The sequence below is a fragment of the Callithrix jacchus genome, chromosome 8, assembly GCF_049354715.1.
Source record: "Callithrix jacchus isolate 240 chromosome 8, calJac240_pri, whole genome shotgun sequence".
Taxonomy (NCBI): domain Eukaryota; kingdom Metazoa; phylum Chordata; class Mammalia; order Primates; family Cebidae; genus Callithrix; species Callithrix jacchus.
In genome coordinates this window covers 48,609,649-48,622,980 of record NC_133509.1, presented here as the reverse complement: position 1 = coordinate 48,622,980, position 13,332 = coordinate 48,609,649, and the positions used below count along the sequence as shown (strand labels likewise).

At 42.2% G+C, this 13,332-nt stretch overlaps 1 long non-coding RNA gene across 1 annotated transcript; it reads left to right on the top strand.

Annotated features, from left to right (window-relative positions):
* The first annotated feature begins 2,945 nt into the window (after positions 1-2,945).
* Positions 2,946-11,624, top strand: LOC144577546 (uncharacterized). Its single transcript, XR_013521684.1, has 2 exons — positions 2,946-3,236; positions 5,665-11,624. It is a non-coding gene; the product is annotated as an uncharacterized LOC144577546 (long non-coding RNA).
* The last annotated feature ends 1,708 nt before the right edge of the window (positions 11,625-13,332 follow it).

Below are 13,332 nucleotides of genomic sequence, written 5' to 3'. Positions count from 1 at the left end.
GCTCAGCTACCAGCTTGCAGTTGCCCAATGAGTGCTTGCCAAGCACCAGCTCTGTGACCAGGATCACGCAAAGCACAAATGAACATGGACAACAACAGTCTTAAACTACTTCCTACCCATTAGCAGGTCACAAACCTGTGGGGAAGAAAATAGAACACGAAGAGGATAAGACAGTAAAAGCATCCAGTGTGACATAGTAAAAATGATCCTGACAACGACGATGATGGTGATGGGGCTTAACTCCTCTATTTTACCTGTAACTTGTCTTCCAAGTTTCTAGACATCAGTTGACCAGAGAAAAATTAACTTTAAATTCCATCTAGTTAAAAGTTTAGTCTGATTCAATAATTTTTAAAGTCTCTTTAAGAAATGCTCAGCTGGGCCGGGCGCGGTGGCTCAAGCCTGTAATCCCAGCACTTTGGGAGGCTGAGGAGGGTGGATCACGAAGTCAAGAGATCAAGACCATCCTGGTCAACATGGTGAAACCCCGTCTCCACTAAAATACAAAAAATTAGCTGGGCATGGTGGCGCGTGCCTATAATCCCAGCTACTCGGGAGGCTGAGGCAGGAGAATTGCCTGAACCCAGCAGGCGGAGGTTGCGGTGAGCCAAGATGGCGCCATTGCACTCCAGCCTGGGTAACAAGAGCGAAACTCCGTCTCAAAAAAAAAAAAGAAATGCTCAGCTGTGTGATACTCATTTTTCAGAAAGTGTAAAACTTAGAAAACAGTTCCCTTGTCCATTTAGCTGGGTTTGTATAATTCTGATCACAGTTTGGTCCATCTATGACCTCTAATAATATTATTGTCACTCCCAAAGCTAGGTTTATATTCACCTGGTTGCAATACTCGTATAAAAGAAAACCACTAAGTGATAGGTTTATAACAGGTATGTATAGCAAGCACCACTGTTACTTTAAACAAGTAAACTGAAACCCAAAAAGTTTGGCAATATAAGAAGTGCTATGGGCTGAACTGTGTCCTCACAAAATTTTATATATTGAAGTCCTAATGCCCAGTACCTCAGAATGTGACAGTATTTAGAGATAGGGCTTTAAAGAGGTAACGAAGTTAAAATTAAGTCATTGAGGTGGGGCTCTAATTGAATGACCGATATCCTTATAATAAGAGAAAATCTGGACACAGATGGGCACACAAAAATGACGTTAAGAAAGAGAAAGAAGATGGCCGCCTATAAGCCCAAGAGAAAAGCCTCAGGAGAAACCAACCCTGATGACACCTTGATCTCAGATGGCTGGCCTTTAAATTTTTGTTGATTAAACCACCCAGTCTGTGGTACTTTGTTATGGCAACCATAACAAGCTAACACGATAACCGATCTCTAAAAACATCTCTCTGTGAATGATACAAGAACCCAGGGTTCTGTTTTTCTCACTGACATCTTTGCTGTTTTAATACTAAAATGGTGTCTGGCATAATAGAGGTTTGATCATGTTTGTTGAATTAATAAGTGAACATTATCTTGGTAGCTGATTCACAATACAATTTTAATACATTTTACCAACCCACATAGAAAATCAAACTGAAAAAGTATCTTCCTCATTAAACAACAAAAAAATACTATATTTATATGCTAGGTAATTTCTAAAAATATTTTTTCTAATTGTTTAAAGGTCAAAATAGCAACAAGACACAAAAGTCACCATTTCTACTTCATTGAGATGAAAGCTTCAAATTATGAAGAGGTGGATGACTGATAAAAAGATTTTATCTGAATTTTCATGTCTGTTTCTATAGCCAGAGTCTTCCTAAGATTCAATAATTTGTTTTCTTTCCTATCATCTCAGCAATCTCTTCCATATCATGCTGAAGTTGTTAGAAATAAAATTATCTCCATCTTATAAATGGGAAACGTAAACTAGCAATCAAAGAATTTTCTAGAGAATAGGCTCATAGAGAAGGCAGTTAAACCAGGATGGAGAGAGTTAAACACGTATGCCTAGGGAAAGCAGAGAAGAGGAGGCAACATGAGGTGACCTGAAAATGAGCACAGTATTTGAAAGTCCCCCAACATACGTTTGACTACATTTATAGCCCACCAATTTAGAGCCTTTTCAAACTCCATTCAAAGGGGTTTTTCCTGAAGAATCTGCAAAACCTAATAAAAAGGCCCTATCCTCTGTGTAAGCAGTTTTTCATACATGCATATATTCATTTATTCATTCAGTAACTACTTATTGAGCATCTATTATGTGCAAGGCATTCTTATCAGCCCTGGAGATACAATAGTGAGTAAAACAGACAGAAATGTTCCTGCCCTCATGGAGCTTACATCCTAGTAATGGGGACAGAAAATTTTTTTAAAAAATAAGTAAAATATGTGTCAGTATTAAGTGCCATGGAGGAAAAAATAAAACAGGAGTGAAAAATATACAATGCAAGGATGGTTGAAATATTCAGTCAGCCAGGAAAGGTGTCATGAAGTTGAATTAGGAAACTGACTACATGAGAAACACTGAAACACCTTCTTACCTGCTCAAAAAATCTGGAGCTCCATTCTGAGCTCCAGATTCAAGCAGCTTGGTTTCCATTCACAGCACCACCTCTCAATTATTGGGAGTGAATTGCCAGACTTGTGTCTAAATTTCTTTATCTGTAAAATGGGGATAATTTTTTTAACTAGCAGAGTTGTGAACAGCCAATGTAAAAATAAAACAAAATACATTAAGTGCTTAAAACAGTGCCTGATGCATAAGAACTCAATAAATATTAGGTTTTATAGTTGCTTTTTTTTTTTTTTTACTTTCTATGATCTGATTTCAAGATTGTTAAAATGGGACTCATAATGCCAGACTTCACTGAATTTTTGTGGGAATCTCATGAGACAAGACATAAACAGCCCTTCGAGTTAAGATCACAGTAAGCACTAAATGTATGCTTCCTGCTCCTGTTACCATTATAACCACGTAACATTTTTGTTTTCTTAACAACTGCAACACTATTTGGCTTGGAAAATATAGCCACTGGGAATAGCAGGTGAGATCATGAGGATATGGATGTGCATCCACAATAATCTTAGCATAAAGAAAAGAGAAATAGTTAAGCTTCTCTGTGCTTGAAAACAAGAGGATGGGGATATTGGGAGAAAAAGCAGAAGAGAAAAAGAGGAAAGAGAGAGGCACCAAGGAGCTGCTATGAAGCTAGAGATTTTACAGGATGAGGAAAGGGCATCTACTCTGCCAGGATGGGATAGAGGAGAAACATTTTACAAATAAAGGTGAGTGAAGTTAAATTTGAAATTATTTTTGTTTCAACATGAACTGCACTTCTGTCTGTCCATGCCACCAACATTTTTAGTAAATACATTACACTGACAAGTGCTTTGTAGGGTCTTTTGTGCAAAGTAGAAGGGTTTGTTAAGCCAAAAGTGACCATGAAACTATGGACTCCACAGAATTTGGAGAAAACTTAGGGAAGACTGTGGACTTCCACAGGGAATGAACAGAGCTTGACACAATCCTACCTAGTTCTTTCATACCCAGATAACAATATTAATATTACTAATATTCAGTCAGAGAAGCAAAACCATTTGGGTGTGTGTGTGTGTGTGTTTGCGTGCACGCGCCCGCGTGTGTACTCTGCTTGGGAGAAGTGGATTTATTACGGAAATTTGACCTTACATAATGGTGAGTGTCGGTTAAGCAGTCCTTGTAAGGCTGTTGTCTTTGTGCATGATGTTGGAGCTTGAAGTCCACAGCATGGGTCTTCAGGAAGAGAAGATAAGATATAAAGTAGGAGGGAGCAAGTACAATCTGGAATTTACAAGGACAGGGACAGACTGCAAGCCGTATCAGTTATAGTTGCCTCTAACCTTGATGCTGTGGGCATCGTGCCTGAAGAAACCAGGGCTCTTTGTCACAGAACTAAATACACATGTGGCCCAAGAGTCAGAAAACATTAAAGAGGATCCCTGCAAATGTGGAGCAATTTCAGACCACGCTAAAGCTGTAATTCTAACTAAATTAAATTTATTTATTAATCAATCTTAATAAAAATTCCTTAATCTTTTAAAATCAAAGATAAGATATCATCTCTGGTAATTATGCCTTCTGGCTGCTTCATTCTCGGTAATGAAAGCCTGGGATTGGATAAAGAAGTCAGAAAAGACAAGAAAGGGAAATGTCCTGTTGACGACCACATCCAATGCTCAGTTTAATTTCTTTAAGCCCCCAGGATAATACTGTTTTGTTGTCTTCAATTATTGTTTTCTATAAGCTTATGGCCCTTCATCTATTTATGCCTAGTGTTCCATTATTGGAATGCTAAGAATGTGGGAATTATTTATATCCTACTGCTCAAGGACATCACCAAGGTCTGACTGCAAAAATTCAAAAAATTGCAAGCTCAGGCACAAATGGGTTAATTAGAAGAGGAATCCCTAGTCCATCCGTAAGTTCTAGTAAAGGGAAAATAAAAATAGGCAAATCAGGACCTAATTTTCTGACAGAGAAAATCCATTACAAGGATGGTTGCCTTTGAAAGTATCTCAACAGGAGTCACTTCAAGTCTTCTCATTTCAATGACTAGAAAAATGAATAAACTCTGGCTAGACAACTCATGAAATTATCCATCCTTGCATCATCCATCAGTCAGATGATAATGTCTCAAGCTATAGTGGCTGTCTAACATTCATGTAAAACTTCAGCCTCGTGGGAGAAAATAAATCAAGTTGTTACACCGTCACTATTTCCTATAAAGCTTTTACAGCCTGAGACAGTGAAAGAATAGGGTAAATTTTAATTGTTGCCTTAAATATATATTTCTATGTATATAAATACACAAGCATATTAAATATATTATTTTCACTAAAATAACTTTCTCATATCAGTTGAACATTTGGAGCTGGGTAAGCAAAGCTAAAATGCACATGTGTTCCACCATAGTAAGACAAGCTATTCTGTTTATGGGATGACCTTAAATAAAAATTTCCAAGGCCTGGTAGGACAAGCCAGTGCCGATCTTTCCATCTTCTTACTAAGTGAACATTGCTCACTCCCAGTACCATGTTTCAAAGACCAACAGGAAAAAATCCAATTCTCCCAATTGCTCATTTTTCTAGAAAAATAGAGATGACAAGAGAGACCACTTAACTGCAATCAATTACAATGTAGATGATGATGATGATGATGATGATGATTGATGATGACTGTAATATCCAGCATTTTAATGACATATTTTTACACATGTAGCTATAAATTTTGACTAAAACTACTTTTTATATACCATTGTCTGCTGTGATGCCATTAAAAGGCCAAGTACAGCTCTCCAAGTAATGGGGGACTGGGAATCTTTTAAGAACGGGAGGAAGGTACAATACGGATGCAAGAGCTCTGGGTCAGCCAGACCAGCAATCAGGGGGTGTCTGAGGATTTCAGTCTTCATCACTCCCACCACCATAACTCCCATTCACCTTTTAAAATTCTATTTTGTCTTTACTGTTACTTTTCTAACATGAACACTATTCTCTATGAATGAATCCTTCTTATCATGCAAGCAAAACTTATACTACTTGGAAACAGAGAACAATTACATCAGACCGCAAGTCTCCCTCCAGCAAAATAGTTAAAAGCACATTCCTTTAGTTTAAAATTAAACAGGCTCATCTGACTTTTTTTTTCTTTTTCTTTTTCTTTTTTGGATGGCAGCAAACACTGGATCGGCCTCAAGCCTTCCTTGGCTGCCCTGCAAACTTACACCAGTCCACAGAGACCCTGAAACCTCTGAGAGGCAAGTAACAAGCAGCATAAAAACGGAACGAATGTGTAATCCCAGCACTTTGGGAGGCCGAGGCGGGTGGATCACGAGGTCAACAGATCGAGACCATCCTGGTCAACATGGTGAAACCCCGTCTCTACTAAAAATGCAAAAAAATTAGCTGGGCACGGTGGCGCGTGCCTGTAATCCCAGCTACTCAGGAGGCTGAGGCAGGAGAATTGCCTGAACCCAGGAGGCGGAGGTTGTGGTGAGCCGAGATAGCGCCATTGCATTCCAGCCTGGGAAACAAGAGCGAAACTCCGCCTCAAAAAAAAAAAAAAAAAAAATGGAAGGAATGATCCACAGCCCCAGTGCTTTGTTTCCAGAAGCCACTGGTGTCTGCTTTCAGAATCTCTGAGACTGGAAATGATGGGAAATAGTAAGGGAAATTATGTGGTCCAGAAAAAAATAGCTGTGGACCTGAAAGGCTTGCCATTATTACATTTCTCTATTGGGCCAGCATACTGCCTCTTTGCAGTTTGCCAGATTTCACCTAACCTCATCCAGATTTAAAAGTCTATGGAAAAACAGGAGGTCCTTTCAGGGAGAAATTCATTCATGTTTGGATTCAGGCAGATTTAGGAACCTTTAATAGCACTGTAATTACCCTGCTGGGCACACCACAGAGCAGCCAGCAAGCTCTCCCTCAATGGACACAAAATTTCCTCTGGAATTTACAGAGCAGAAACCTTAAACACACATCGCCATAAGAACCAGATTACATAATGTCTCCATCACCCTCCTGACAGCTACAATTATGAGTCAATCCCTGGTTTAAATATGAAACCGGAAGCTCCGTGTTTCCCCTCCGACTATGTGGCAGGCTAAGTTGAGCTCTCTGGGCCTGTCAGTTTGGAGATCTGAGCTGCTCCCACAGTCACTAATTTAGCATGAGACCAAATGACGGGGTAATTAAAAGCAGCGCTGCAGAGACCCGCTCCAGGACCAGATGTTCTCCTTGTTTAATCATTGCCCACATAAGGAACAGAAATAGCCCCCCTCCTTTAATTTTTTCCTTTTCTTTATCCTGTCCAGATAATTTCCGGCTTCTGATCTTTCAATCCCACAAAATAAAATAAAAATAAAAGCCCCATTAGGAAAGATGACATGTTATTGAACACATGACTGTAAGTTGTAATGCACTCTTGTAGTCTCTTTGTACTTCTTGAAGCATTCCAGCTCATAAGACATTAAGTTGCCCTGGCAACCTCACATGACTAACAGTTCCAGAGAGCCCCACCTATCTGCAAGGGCTCAATTAAGTCAACACGGGCCACCCCAGCACTTAGTAGCCCAGGGCTGAGTAAATAGCCTTGCTTTTTGGTTTTTTAGGACAGGCTGGAGGAGGCAGCCCCTCCCCTTTTATTGCCCCAAACACAGAACAAATAAGTCTCTGCCCTAACTTCTCCAGGAACTTGACTAAAAAGGCCCTGGGTCATCTGGCAATCAAGGCGAGGTCTTCTCTTCACGTTTCTGGCTTCTGGACAAATAAGGCAGAAGGAAGGGGAGGCTGAGCTAATAATGTATACTTTCCAAAAATGGAAAAGCAGTATGTGATATAGCTATCTCAATCTTATCAAATCAGATGAGGCAGCTTTCTAAGTCCCTGGGGATTTAGAGTCTGGTCTCTAAATAGCAGACTTCCCTGGCATTAAACTGCTAGAGGCCTTGAGGACAGTCTTGGAAATCAGGAGACTAGAGATCCAATTCTAATTCCACAGTATGAGACAGCAGACAAATCTACCTCTGTGAAGTAATTTCTTAATTGGCATTATGGAATGGCAGTCCTTGTTTTTTCTCTTCTGGTATCTGTCTCTGCACACTTTATCCTCACCCACAATTCCCAAACAAGTGGAGTTGTAGGTTTTTAAGATAAAAGGTGCTAATGAATTTTATTTCCAGATAAATAGGTATAGTCTTTTAAAAAAAAAAACAAACAAATCAAAATTGATAAAACATGATTGTTCACTTGAGCTTTTTGACTTTAAAGGTAATCAGACAAGAACCTTCTATCGTTGCTTTCAGCAATCCCTTTTGAATCATCCATTATTTGCTAGACTCAAGTAGATCAACTCAAGTCACTGCCTAGTCATAACCAATCTGAAATGAGGATAAAGCTGCTTTATAAAAGCATATTGTAAATCAGAAAGAAACAGAAATACCCAATGATTTGATGAAAACTCACTAGTTCTGTAAAGGGAGGGGAACCACAAATATTACTGTTGTACAACTTTTGTTCTATCCTGGAATCACCTCACATGTGAGATTTTTAAGTGGGTTGTTTTCACCTGGTTAAATAGACAAGAATGGGACAGTCTGAAAGAGTCTCAACACTCAGAGATGATGCCCACATCAAGACAAAATGATGACTAGAATAACAGCCAAACAGAGCCACAGGACGAGAAACAAAGTTGTGGGCAGCCAAGTGTTTGGCATATTGCACCCTGACACGAATGAGGAATCACAGGAGTCCCATCTTTAAACGGACTTTATATTACTCACCACCTGATCACTGTGTGTGGTGTGTGTGTGTGTGTGTAATAAAATTTCAATGCCACAAAAGAATAGCACTCAAAGATAAGTCCTCTCAGCAAGGCAGTTTCCTTCCATAGAAGGCTGTGCCATATAAATGGAACAATGGCAGCCACACGCTTGGACAAAGGAGGAAGGGGTACTTATGCCTGATGGGGATTGTTCCTACTGCTGTGTCGTCCCCTGTTGGCTAGGGTTAGACCTCACAAGCTAGACTAATCCTGATTGGCTATTTTCAAAAGAGCAGGGATCCAAGCTGGAGTGGTAGGGTGGGTGTTTCGGCAGGAAGGATGGCTACGGGCATGTCACAGCAGGTAGCCAAAGGTGATCAGGTGACCGGGATGAGTCAGGATGGAGCGGGACTGGGAGAACAGACGTGAACTACTGATTAGAACCAGTGGAGAAGGTTGTTTACTGGAATTACAAGGAAGTAAGGAAGTTAAACTTTGAAATAGAGAATTAGGCTGGGTGCGGTGGCTAACACCTGTAATCACAACACTTTGGGAGGCCAAGGTGGGCGAATCACCTGAGGTCGGGAGTTTGAGACCAGCCTGACAAACATAGAGAAACCCCATCTCTATAAAAAGTACAAAATTAGCCGGGTGTTGTGGTGCATGCCTGTAATCCCAGCTACTCCAGAGGCTGAGGCAGGAGAATCGCTTGAACCTGGAAGGCAGAGGTTGTAGTGAGCCAGGATGGCACCTCTGTACTCCAGCCTGGGCAACAAGAGTGAAACTGCATCTCAAAAAAAAAAAAAAACCAAAACAGAGAGAATTAAAGAATAAGAGAGCTGAACATACTGATACACTGATTCTGTGACGAGAAACTTGGGGTTCACTATAAAGCGTGTATGGTGTAAGAGTGAGGGGAGAAGACAGGATCATGCATTTGCTTACCTAGGCATCACTTGAGTGGTATTTCCTGCAGACAGCTGGAGATATATTTAAGGTAGCAAGTCATCTACTATCTCAGGTTTATCAACTTACTGATTGGGATACAAAAGTGTATTGGATTTTCTGAGTGGAAAACATATTCATGTATCCCAGACCTCAGAGGAAAACAACCAAAGAAGTCTAAACCAGGCCCAAAATAACAAGAAGCACGGAGACACATTTAGAGCAATATATAAGAAACAATGATGCCCATATCATGCATGGCCACTGCTCTTCCCTCCCTGCTTCCCTGGGGTGTTTAAAGAATGAATGATTACCTAGGCACACTCCTTACGCCTATAAACCATGATTCACGTTTGCCAGTATTCACCATCCGCTCACTTGGAAAAAATGATTCCTCCACCTGAGTGTCGCACTCTCCTTTGGGTCATTTCAGGAAACACTTACAGCCTGTTTGTGCTCTCAAAAATATTTTTCTACCCTTTCCTTCAAACTTCTCCTGAACTTAAGCCTCACCAAGAACCCCAAATACCTACCAGGCTCTCCCTATTTCTTGTTTAGATTTTTAAGGAAACAGTCAGCAAGTTAGTACTAATCTCTACATTCCTGGATGTATTCGTTCATTCATTCAATGTATTTGTTGAGCCCTTATCAGAGTCAGGGACTACTCTGGGCACGGGGGATGCAGAATAAAAGACAGGTTTGGCTGGGTGCAGTAGCTCCCTCCCGTAATCTGAGCCCTTCCGGAGGCCAAGGTGGGGCGGGAGGATAGCCTGAGGCCAGGAATTCTACCTTACTGCACGCAGGCTGCACCCTGAACTCCAGCCTGGGAGAGGGAGCAGGACTGTCTTTTCGTTGTTATTGTATAAGGTTCATGTTCTCGAGGAAGCATAGACTAGTGGAGACAGACATATGACAATTAGCCATGGTAATAAGTGGCACAAAGTCAACAAAACAGAGGCCCAGTAGGATCTTTTTGTTTAGCGGAGTTCCAGTCCCACATCTGTTCCACGTGTGCAGGTATATAAAGTGTCCACCTCCAATTTAGAGTTCCACAAGCACCCAGAACTTCATGTCATTTCGTTCTCTCGCTTTGTGATATTCATTTTAACATACAAAAAACATTAAGCTCTGAGAGGCTACGTGGATTTTCTAAGGTCACACAGTTGTCTAAATGGAAAAAGTAGGGAAATCCTATAAAATAATCTGAGTATCAAAATAGCTGTCCCATCGTAGTCCTTCAACACTTGCAGGTTACATCATTTTGCAGGTCTGGCTGTGACATCACTTCTGGATATGCGACACGGCCCACCCCACCACTGAGAAAATGGAAAATGCTGAGCAGTAACCTCAGAAACAACTTCCTCTTGCAAATGCCATTTCTTTTTCACCTAAACCTTTACAGCAGGGAAGGTGGGTTTAAGGCGCACCAAAGAGCCTTTCAAAGTAAGAACCCCGGCCTGCAGGTCAGTCCGGATCGCGTCCAAATTGGGTTCTACCCCTGGTGAAAACCAATCTGTTTATGGGTACACTTTTCTGATGTTACAGAACGTCTGCGAGAGAGGGAGCTCAAGTTCCCGGCTGGTCTCTAAGTAACCCAGCCCACAAAGGTGCACACAAACGTCCGAGACAGAAAAAAGCTTGCCGGGCCTCCCAGGCCTGCAGTGAAATGCGCTGTAATTGCATCAAAGGGTTCTTCTCAGTGGGCTTTTAGAGGCGCAGAGCCGCGTTCCCAGCGAGGGTTCCTTTCCGGCTGGCCAGCATTCCTCAGCCCAGCACAGGGAAAGGGATGGGGCTCCTTCGGCAGGGCCTGAGGCTCATTTCCATTCCTCTCGCATACAGCCTCCGTTGTGCGGGCCGGGCCTGCCGAGGGTAGCCGCGGCTGCCTGCGAACAAAGCCCCATTCATCCCCAGGGACGCTTCCTCCCCGCCGGCCCGCGGCCGCAGATGGGCTGGCCTGGGCACGCCATCCTGCAACCCGGGCGCGCGGCCCGGCCTGGCGCGCACAGGGCTCCGATTCAGGATGCCGGGGCTGGCCGGGGCGACCCGGGCTGCTTTTTCAGCAGGCTCCACAATGAAGATCGGCTGTAACTCTCTTTCATTTCTGGGCCGGGGAAAGGCAGACACTGAGTCCTTTCAGTCGGGAAATCCTCAGTTTACTCACGGCTCGTTGAGAGCAAAGATGTCAATTTCCACTGCCCTCTCCCGGCCTCCCCCATCCCTGCCCCCTCGGGATGGTACGGTCCGAAGTTTCTCAAGTTGTGAGAGGACTTTGTTTCTCCTCTGCGGCCTCTGAAATCCCGACGAAAGGGTCATTTCCTGACTTTTGTGTCTCTTCAATCCAGTGCCTTGAAAGTTCTTACCCTCTTGTGACTGAGTGCATAATTGTAAGGCTTCTCCGTCACTTTTTTCAGAACTTTTAACATTCCTCTAGGTTCAAGTTTGGGACCGTGGCTTCACAACAAAGACCAGTTTTCTCCTCCCCCTCCTCACTCCTGGGAAAAAGAAAAAAAAAAAAGGAAAAGAAAGAAACGAAACCGCGTTTGTTCAAAAACCCTGTCCACAGATTTCAAGCACATTTCCTCTGGCCCCACACAGACCCACAACAGGTTAACGCCACGGAGACCACTAACGTCCAATCCAAGGGCTGCAGTCTCCCTTTTTCTTAAGTGTCCGGCAGCTGGGGGAGTTGGGGCGATGTGTGCTTAATTTCTAGTCCAGTGTCTAAAACAGAAACAGGCTCCAGAGCTACATTCCTGGGCTCTGGCTTAAACAGGGAATGGCAGAATCAGAGAACACCAGATACAGGAAGACTTATCAACCCTAATGCATTCATTTTACAGATAAGGAGCAGATAAGATCTAAGAGGGGAAGTGACTTGTCGCCCTCCAAAAGAATCTAGTTCATCCCAGTAAAATGAAAAATAATTTTCAAAAAGAAAACCTCTAAGAAAAAAGTGTTGTTCAAAATATGTTTTCTTTTCTCCCTTTGTGTCAAAAAATGTTTTCCCTGAGTTGGTGGGAAAAGGGTGGGAACCCAGGTTTGAAATCAGGATTAGAAGAAAACCTTCAAGTATCTTTCCAAAGAATGCTCTCTGTGTTTCTTTCACTTCCTGCGTTTTGAACATTGCTACTCCCTCTCTTCAAAGTACGGTCATCCCCCGTATCCGTTGGAATTGGTTCCAAGACACACCCCACCCCCATATCCAAACCCTGGGTGCTGAAGGCTCTTATGTAAAATGCAACATATTTGCATATAACCTATGCACATCCTCCCGTACACTTTACCCCTCTCTAAATTACTTATGATGCCTTAAACAATGCCTACACATCATTTTATTCTCCTGGATTCAATGTAGTACTTGGTATGGGGCAAATTCAAGGTTTGCTTTTTGGAACTTTGTGGAATTTATTTCCCAAATATTTTTAATCTCAAGTTGGTTGACTCCATGGATGCAGAACCGACAGATACAGAGGGCAGACTACATTGCATCCTTGGTGTGGCTAAAAAATACAATAAAATCAAAACTGGTTACTTGCTACCTAAGACTTCTTTCATCTTGCAGGAAAAAACCTTCACAATCTTAAAATGGAGATAGGATTACTTTGCATCGGTTATTTCTAAATGCACAAAATGAATCAGCATACACACAGATAAGAGACACAGGTGCTTGTCGTGTACCAAATACCACACTAAGCACTTAACACGCATTACCTCATGGAATGGGCAAAATAGTCTATGAGGAAGGTACTATTACTATCCCCACTTTACAAAACACACACCAAAGCTGAGATGGGTTAACTTTATCAAGGTCACACAGATGTTAAATGGCCAAGCCAGGCAATGTGACTCCAGGGTCTGATCTCTTTCACACTAGGCTTCACTGAAACTTGATGCATCAACACATGGGGATACACTGGGCCCAGAGATCTCGACTTGGGAGCCAGGAAAGCTCAGCCAAGACACAGGCTTTTGTGCTTTGGCAAGGGAGGGGCTACAATGGCATGCCTGAAGGCTACAGGAGGGAGAAATCTGCCTCATCCTACCCCACAGGGAAAGAAAGAAGGTTGAAGACTTGCTGAATCTTGTCATGACATGCGTACCCCACTTGTAAAGAAAGAAGGTGACGACTTA